This window comes from Ambystoma mexicanum, chromosome 1q (genome assembly GCF_040938575.1).
Source record: "Ambystoma mexicanum isolate Mex_15411 chromosome 1q, UKY_AmexF1_1, whole genome shotgun sequence".
NCBI lineage: Eukaryota > Metazoa > Chordata > Amphibia > Caudata > Ambystomatidae > Ambystoma > Ambystoma mexicanum.
The window spans coordinates 990015308-990024210 of NC_090922.1; the positions used below are offsets into that span (position 1 = coordinate 990015308).

Consider the following 8903-nt stretch of genomic DNA (forward strand, 5'->3'; position numbering starts at 1 on the left):
GGAGAGAAGCATTTAGATGAATATAAGCATCAGGGTTTTTCAATTTCTGTCCTCTTTTAACGTTCACTTCAAGGGAGAATTGTCACGTCCTTTCTGGGATGGTGACTTCCTCTTTAATCTGAATTTCAACTGCATAAGGCAGCAATTGAGCTGCCCGAAATGCTTTTTCTGGATCATCAAAGCCCATGGGATTATCCGCTAATCGGGACCAAGCTTTGAAGTTTATCAGGTCCAAACTAATGGCAAAGCGATTGAGAATGTCACTGCCTAAGTAAAAGGTGGCAGTGACGTCTCGCACGACCCAACAATTATGGACTATGCTCTTGTTGCCAATGGAGATTTTGAGCATACACCTGCTTGGCAGGAAATGTTTGGAATTGGGTGTTTCCAGATCCATTTCCCATTTGTCTATCAGTTTGAATGTGGGAATGGCTGGATCTTTTGGGAGTTAGCGGAACATGGCTTCGCTGATGAAGCTCTTACCATTGTTCACACACACTCGGGCGAGAACAGAGTCCTTCCCATCATTTAACTGAACAGGGATGGACAACTGCTCCCCAATTTATTGAATATTAGCCAGGCTCTGAGCTGATTTCACATCTTTCTGGACTATACGAGTGGGAATGTCTGATTGTGAATGGGTAAAGAATTTCAGAGTGTTTCCTTCCAGTGTGGAATACCACCTTAAACTGGAAGTAAGGTTGATTTTCAGAAATAGAGAGGACTCCCCATCACCAGTCTGTTGTCCTACTGCTATTACTGTCACGTCTGGAATGTGGTTGTTCTGGAAGTGAAACTCTACTTGGTCAGATTTTTGTTCAACCATGTGGCATGAGCCGTTTAAACTAACATGGTTGACACTCTGTTTTAATTTTATTGGTCGGCTAGTCTGGGTCCAGAGGACCTTGTTTACGCAATCTATTAGGGGTGACAACCTTCTCAGGAGGTCATTCCCTAGTAAACAAGGGGTGCTCTCTGGAGTCACTACTATGACAGGGTGTCTGACCTTGTGTCGCCCAATTTTAATGTCCAAATCCGCCATCCACTCAACAGGAATTTCCTTCCCGTCAAAGTTCTGAAGTTGTCCAGGAAGAGAGGTAAGAGGAATACGGTAATTCTCCCCCATTTCTGCATTTAGTTTGTCAAAGGCCCTTCTGGACAGAAGCATAGCTTGGGATCCAGTGTCCACCAGTGCCAAAATTGTACCCTGCCCCTGTACTTATACCGGGGCATAGTATCTTCCCTCCTTCTCCTCAAGGGGGCACAGATAATGCACATTTTTTGGACAACTGGTGGGCAAATTCTCTGGTTTTGGACAAGGAAAGAGAAGAGATTTGGGCAGAATTCTGTGAAGAGTCTTGGGAATCTGAAAGAAAAAGTTGGCAACTAGAAATGGGAGACATTGTGGGTTCCCCTGGTTCCGGTTCTGGGCCGTCCCCCCCTTTTTAGAGGCAGTCACCAGAATGGGTTTGATCCAGGGGATTTTGATGCTGTTGGTTCTGGGATGAGATGATGGGCGGTGCTATCCTTTTCCCAGGATTCTCTGAGGATCCCTCTCCCTCAAATTGGTAGATCTGTACCTCCTCCTCAAAGTGGGTCTGTTTGGGTGCTTTGTTTCTCCTACCTCCTCTCTGCTCCTAGGGTGGCAGACCTTCAGGGGTAGGAGATTTTGTTTCCGGTTCCTGGGTTTCCAGGGGCTGTTTACAAGTGGGGAAGGAAGCTTCCTCCAAGGCTTTACACCCCCCTTCCCCTTGTGCCTCTTCCCTGGGAACCGGTGGGTTATCTGGGTGCTGCCCCGTCATTGTTCTGGAGCACCATGCCCAGAGTTTGGGGCATTCTCTGCCGACATGCTCATCTGGGGGTTCTGCTGAGCCCTCAGCATGTGACCCAGATCCTGTGGCATATTTTGGACCTAGCGCTCTAACTGTGAAACCCGCTCAGGCTGATTCAGGGTTCTGTTTTCTCCACTGGGCTGATCCCGGGAAGGGTAGCTATCCCTTCTCTGGTAGTACCCCGGGTTGGGAAGATTTGGGTACCCCTCCACCCTTCGCCTCCCCTCTCCCGGATTAGGTTGTCTGGGCTCAGGGAAGTGGGGAAAGAAGGATGGATGATTTTGGGGCTGGAAGTTGGGTGGATACCTGGGGAAAAAGTTCTGCCCAGGATTTTGGGAATTTCTGCTCTCCTGTGGGAAGTTAGGAGGGAAGTTCCCTGGGTTAGGTGCTTGGCTGGATCCCCCCCCTTGGGCTGGAGGAGTCCACACATAATCCAGGATGGGTCGGTTTCTCTTGTAGCAGGGACTTACATAGTCAGGGGAGTGAGGGACCCCATTTGTGGGACTACCTCCTTGGCTCCCTGTCTGTGACTGGCCCGAGGGCCTTCTGGGCTTAGTATTATTCTGCGCAGGTACGTTTTTATGCCCCCATCTCCAACACCAAATTGGGGGCAACCTTTACCTCTGCCACCTTGGCAGTAGCAGGGGTGCTGGTCGGTTTGGGACTTTTCTGTGCATTACTTTTATTTTCTATGGGCTTCTGCACCTCATAGATTCGGGTGGCCTGCTCAATGAGCCAGTCTAGTGACCTTTTCTCATGAAAATCTCTCACTAGCTGGGTGATGATGTATTTGGGCAAAGCATGGAATAAAATGTTAACACATTCTTTGCTGTCCGTGCGCACCCTTTTGGTAGTCTGCCCAAAGGCACGCTTCAATTCCTGCACAAATACTTGTGGGGCCTGATCCTCCCCACATTGCAAATTGTAGGCTGCCTTGCGAGCCTCTTGGGGATTTCTGTGAACAGAAAAGTGCTTTAAGATGGCAGCCCTGTAGGTGGACCATCTTGCATGATTTTGGTTCTCCAGCCCCGCAAAGAAACTGGAGTATTCTGGGGAGAATGTCCATTTGACGTACTGCATGCAGCTACTGCTGTCTTTCAAATGGAAAGTCTCTATCATTTGGTCAAAGAGCTCCAAGTGTTCCCACACAGAATACTTGGTGTTCTTGTGATAAAGCTTGATGACACTCCTGATTGCCTTCGTTTTAAGGGGTCCTTAAGCAAGGCCCTTTTTGCCTTATTGGCCTTCTTGGTTCGGGGAACCGTGGTCCATTCATCCTCTGACTCAGAAGCACTGCTCCCAGAGGTGCCCGTCTTATCTTCCAGGTTTTCCCAGATTCTGAGAGCCTGGGAATGGCTGGCAGAATGTGGTGACCTGGTCTCCTGTGTCCTGTAACGTTCGGAGGAGTCTTCAGATTCCTCTTTGCTGCCAGGATTTGATGAGTACCCCCCCCCCCGCTGACCTAACTGGGCAGATGTTTTTAGGATGCCCTTAGTGGGCCTACTCTCCTGGGGTTCCCCACTAAATTGCACTGTACTTGGGTGCCCATACCCAGATGCCTGCCCATCCATTCCTGGGAGGTACTGGCCTATGAGCCCCATTAGTAATCTGCCATCCCCGTGGACCTGGGCTCATGTGCACCATGGGACATGGGGGTGGCAGAGTCCAAGGACTGGGAGAGATGGAGGCCTCTGATACTAGGGCTCCTGAGGTTATGCTCAGGTGTTTCCCTTTCCCAGTGAACCTCATCTCTATCAGCCCCTGCTCCTTGTTGCCCTGCCAGAGCCTGCGCTTTCAGTTCCTCAATCAAGGCCTTACTAGACTCTTTCAGTCTCTCCTGCATGGCTACCTGTTGCTGAAGCCTATCATTGTGCTGGCAGAGAGCCTCATTCTCTCTCTGTGCTTCCTGGTTAGTCTTGGAGTACTGGGCCAGTCTTTGCTGCAGAGGGTTACCCCCTGAGTACCGTCCATACTGGCCTGCTCCTTTCTTGCCAGAGCATCTTCCACCCTCCTGGTGTGCTCTAACAAGTTCTGATGCTCTTTGTGGAGGTCACCCAGTTCCTGGAGGGCCAGGTGATTTTCTTCCATTTTCTTTTTTTAAGTGGCAGACTTCTTGGCCTAAGGTATCCCTTTCCTGAGCAAGAGCCTGCCTCTGTGCCGCCAGGTCGTCCCTCTGCCTTTGAAGGGCACCAGCTTTCCGGAGCTCTTCGTCAAACTCTCCCTGGGTATCCAGGTCTTTCAAAATCAATTTATTGCTCTCCTCTTTTTCTCTACCCAATTGGCTTTGCAGGGTGGCTACCTGCTTTGTGCATGCCTTGTTGAAATCTATCTGTTGCTCCAGCTTTTTCTGGCTCTGCAGTACGGAGTCCAAACCTTCTTGATGCTCCTTCTGCAAGGCCAGAATTCTGGTATCCTGGTCTGCCTTTTCCTGTTGCAGGATATCCATATCCTCTTTTATTTTAATGATATACTTACTGTCTACTATAGTTTTCTGATTCCTGGCTCCTGTGCAGCCTCTCCTCAGAAGAGTCCAGGTCAGATTGGGCCTTCTCTAATGCCATCAGTTTCCTACTTGCCAGATCTTGGCCTTCAGCACATTTGTCCTGTATGGCTCCCATATATCAATATGCCGCTATCCTGACAATCTTGTTGTGCTCATCCTTGGCTTTAGGGGCCATGTATAGTTCACTCAGGGCCACATGTAAGGGACCCAGATCTCTCCATGTATCTGACCCTGTTACAGTGATCTGGGGTGTGATTGCCTGCAACCACACTGTCTGATCCTGTTCCGTCCATTTGCCTCTGATAAATAGCTTATGTAAGAGGTGCTCTCTGGCTATTTTGATGTCTACCAGTGTCGTCATTCTGGAAATTGATTTCCTTCCTGATTTACAGAAGTTAGTATTTTATTTTGCAAAACAGAACATTTCCTTAGAGCGTTCCTTTGAGGAGTGCTTTTACAGCGTAACACAGCGTGGTGATCCAACAGGATTTTTGTATCCTGTCCATTAGCACACTGTATTAAGCTGCACAAGTGGTAGATCTAATCCAGAATCCCGGACGAGCCCCACTCTGTAAGTGATTCATTTTAGCAATCCAACTAAGTCAATGGCTAGTCTGGGATGCCCAATGGAAGCCCTTATTTATATATTTTTATGTCAAGTTCTTAAATCTGGATGATGAACCCTTATATAAAGCCCCTCTCTTTGAATCTCCCTGACCTCACTGAGCCAAAAAGTAGGTTGTCTTGCAAATTAAAAGGTTTATTGGAAAAATTAAACAATATATATATCAAAATTTTATGAATAAATTAATATTTGATAGCACACTTATGAGTATGAACAGTGATCAACAATGGAAAAGATTACAGTAGCACAATTCTTTAATTATTTAGGAGTTAGTATAGAAAGGATACGGTAGCAGAGAATACTTTGTATGGTTTCAAGGAAAAGCAATGATGGAAAGAATGCAGCACAGAAATAAACTGGATATGGTTTCAACAAGAGATAATCTGATCGCATTTTCCTCATTCCCCCCCCCTATGCAATATGAAGAGATGGAAATGAGGGCACACAGGTTTTCAGGAATACAATCAGAATGCAGTTCAACTTCCAGTTCCCCCCTAGAAAGCTTAGAGAAACCGGTATGCTTTTAAACAGTCAAAAATACTTTTAAATGTGATTTGCAATGAAGTGAAAAATATGCTAAAAATGATTTTAATTCCCTATAGGAGATTCAGGATAGGTGACAGCTACTTTGAATTAGTTCAGGTCAACACTAGCAATGATTCATGAGGGATTAGCAGGTTGAAATGAAATTCAGCAGTTGCAAGCAAGAAGCAGCTATTTTTTTACAAGTGGTGAAATTAAGCTAGTTTGCAATTCGCGGTACTTTTTCCGAGTGTGTTGATCGCGATTACCGAAAAACTATAAGGAGTTGGAATGTTGTTCTGGGTTTGTTGGAAAGCTTAGATTCTTAGCTTTAAGGAGACAGTGCCGCTTCTAGGACATACGGTTCAAAAGATACAGATGTTTTTGTGGAGGTAGATTTTCAGAAATGAAGTCAAGATTTCAGAATGACAGATGACATTTTTGCAGCTTTGAAATCACAGAATGGACACACGATTTCTATGCAGTTCTAAATAGGTTAAAATGGATGGAATGATATTACTTTAGACCAAGGTTGTCCAACGTACGGCCCGCGGGCCATAATGCGGCCCGCCAAGCCATTTTATGTGGCCAGCCAGGCCGTATGTTGGACAATGCTTGAGTTAAAAATAAAAAAAACTTTTATTTTTTTATTTTTTAAATGTGCCTGTGCGCAAAACTACTCTGTGCTCTATTCGGGACACATAAAAGAACAAGATGAATGAGAATTCTGAGCGCACACTCACTCTACTAGACTGCTATCAGCATCATCAGTCACAATATTTTTGGGGGGAGACTTGGAAACATTGGCACAAAAGGAGCCGCTCTGTGCTGGATCACCATCCTTTCACCAGTAAACCCGATTCAATCACCATGGCCCCCTTACAAATCCCAGCCATGCTGTAATTGACCTGTGGGCACATAAATAATCGTATCAATAAACTTTCTCTGCCTTTTTTATGGCGAATGCCAATTTCGCCACATTCATTTGGGTCAATTTTATTGCTTTTTTTACCACAAAAACCGGTGGCAGAACCCCTGCACCCTCACTTTCTATATACTTTACCCAAAATTACCATCTATTTTTTTTGGGTAAAAAAGCGTAAAAAAATGCGGCAAAAAATGTTTTGTCGAAATTGCCATTCAGCAAAAGTGGGCAATAGCAAATAATCTACACACTCAAGAACAACCTTTCAAAAAATTCTCTCCAGAAATGTATAGAAAGGAAACAAAATCCAAATCCAAATCAATGGGAACCAAAGTTTTCGTTTGTTAGTGGATTGAGTTTGTTCACAAAATGGATCGGAGTACACTTCGAATAGTTGCTGCAGCTCTGGAGAAAATACGAGTGGTATGATAGGTTATTTATAACGTGCTTAATACCCATGCAGCAGTGATCCCAATCATAAAAGTGAAACAGGCAAGCCCAACAGGTATAACTTATTTTCACTCTTTTGGTAGCGCAGTCTGAGGGCAGCCTATACCCTTCAGGAGAGGTGTGAGCTGATACAGTTGCAACACAAAAAACAATAGTACTATGTTCCCAAAATACCATAGTTCTTGTCTTTCGGATCTCAGCAGAGCCAGGCTTTTCAGCATCAGACCAGAAGCATGGGTACCTTTGCGCTGGGCTGGGGTCAAGTCGGAGAGCAGCAGCGATGGGCCCCAATGATGCAGTTCTGTTTGGCAGTGGTGCTGATTTGTGGGTAGAAAACGCTGGGAACAGTAGGCCGTGCCAAGTGGATGGCACTGGAAGACTCAGTGACCTCTGGGCCCTGACAAGGGAATACTTGCCTTTGGCGCTGTGCAGGCTCGGCTGACACAACATGGCATATGGTTACGGCAAAGATGTCAAAGCTTCAGCATTGTCATTGAGCAGAACTCTGAGATTCAGGGGTGGTGGAGCGTCGAGGTCCAGGATGATTATGATGGTGTGAATGGGGCCAGCGCTGAGCAGCTACGCTCAGGAGGGCCATGGGCCCGTGTGGGGCTGACAGGCCAGTGAGCAGACTGCAACAGGCCTGCTCAAGCCATCCTGCTATTTATACAAATCTCGGGCCGAGCAGCACCTGATGGGAGAAAGGAACTGCGCTACAATCTGCTCTTCTGCTGGGCTCTGCCTGCTGGAGCTTCCCCCTACACGCGGACAGGCAGCTCTGCAGACGCTCAGAGCTTCCGGGGATTGGGGGGTTGGGGCTGGGTCAGGGCCTGCCTTCTCACCCTCGCTTAGCGGGGCTTCCCAGAACTGACCCAACCCCTGCCCTCTTGCATGCAACTCATACTTAGCTGGCAGGGGAGAATGTGATCTCAAGGGCAGATCTCCCAGGGTGAGACTTACCCATTGCACATCGGATTTGCTGACCCCTGCTATGTTCCCAAATGCGGGATACACGACTGCATTATGTCTGGTAGTGGGGGACTGCGTTCGCGCTCTCCCCCCCGATTTATTGGTGAAAGAAAAGGTAAAGTGTGCACTAGGCCTGCTAGGTTGCATACTTTTAGATTGTGCTCACATTGCGTTTCTTCAATTAGGTTCACCTTTGGGTGATCGCTTTTCCACATTTTATCTGTTGAATTGAATTATGCTTCTTTCATCACCACAGAAGTAATGTGTATTACAGAGAAAAGCTGCCATATGTATTGGGCACACTGCACATGCTCAGGCAGCATCAATCATGCTTTGTACAGGACAATGCTGGCCTAAATTGGGAACAGCCAGCATAGACATGTTGCTTCAGAGGCATATTTTGGGTACAACCAGCATGACAATGTGTTACATCAGTGACAGTGCTGTCTTACACTGTGGACACATTGGGCCTCATTACGACCCAGGCGGTAAATTACCGCCTGGGTCATACCTTTACCACCATGGCATAAACGACGTTTACGCCATGGTGGTTGGCGGACTTACCGCCCCATTCCGAGGTGAGTGGGGCGGTAAGTCCCCATTAACCCATTTACCCTTCCCCATTCCCATTTTTGCCCCATAGGGCATAATGGGAGTGGGGAAGGCGTTAATTACGCCACCGTAAATTACGGTGGCGTAATTAACAACAAGGTCCCTTAGCGCCATGGATTTTAACACCTGCTAAAAGCAGGTGTTAAAACCTCCATGGCGCTAAGGGACCTCGGAATCAGGCGGTAAGGGTCGGCGCTGTTTACGCCGCCGTAAACCCCTTACCACCTGGGTCCTAATGAGGCCCATTGATCATTAACATGTGTTGTGTTGTAAAATGTTCTTTTCTGCTGTTGGTGACATGGAATTTTCATGTTCCCCTTTAGAACTGATTGTACACTTATGGCTTTTTGGTCAACTTTTCTGCTGTAAAATGCACCATTTCAACCCCATATTTGAAAAATAAATCTTGGGGGGGGAACCCCCCCAAACCCTCCCTAGAACCTTGTAGCTCCCTCGCTACGCTCG

General features: G+C 46.9%; 1 non-coding gene across 1 annotated transcript; it reads left to right on the plus strand.

Moving 5' to 3' along the window:
• Positions 1–7757: 7757 nt before the first annotated feature.
• Positions 7758–7919, plus strand: LOC138565541 (U1 spliceosomal RNA). The gene has a single exon (XR_011301385.1). It is a non-coding gene; the product is annotated as a U1 spliceosomal RNA (small nuclear RNA).
• Positions 7920–8903: the final 984 nt, after the last annotated feature.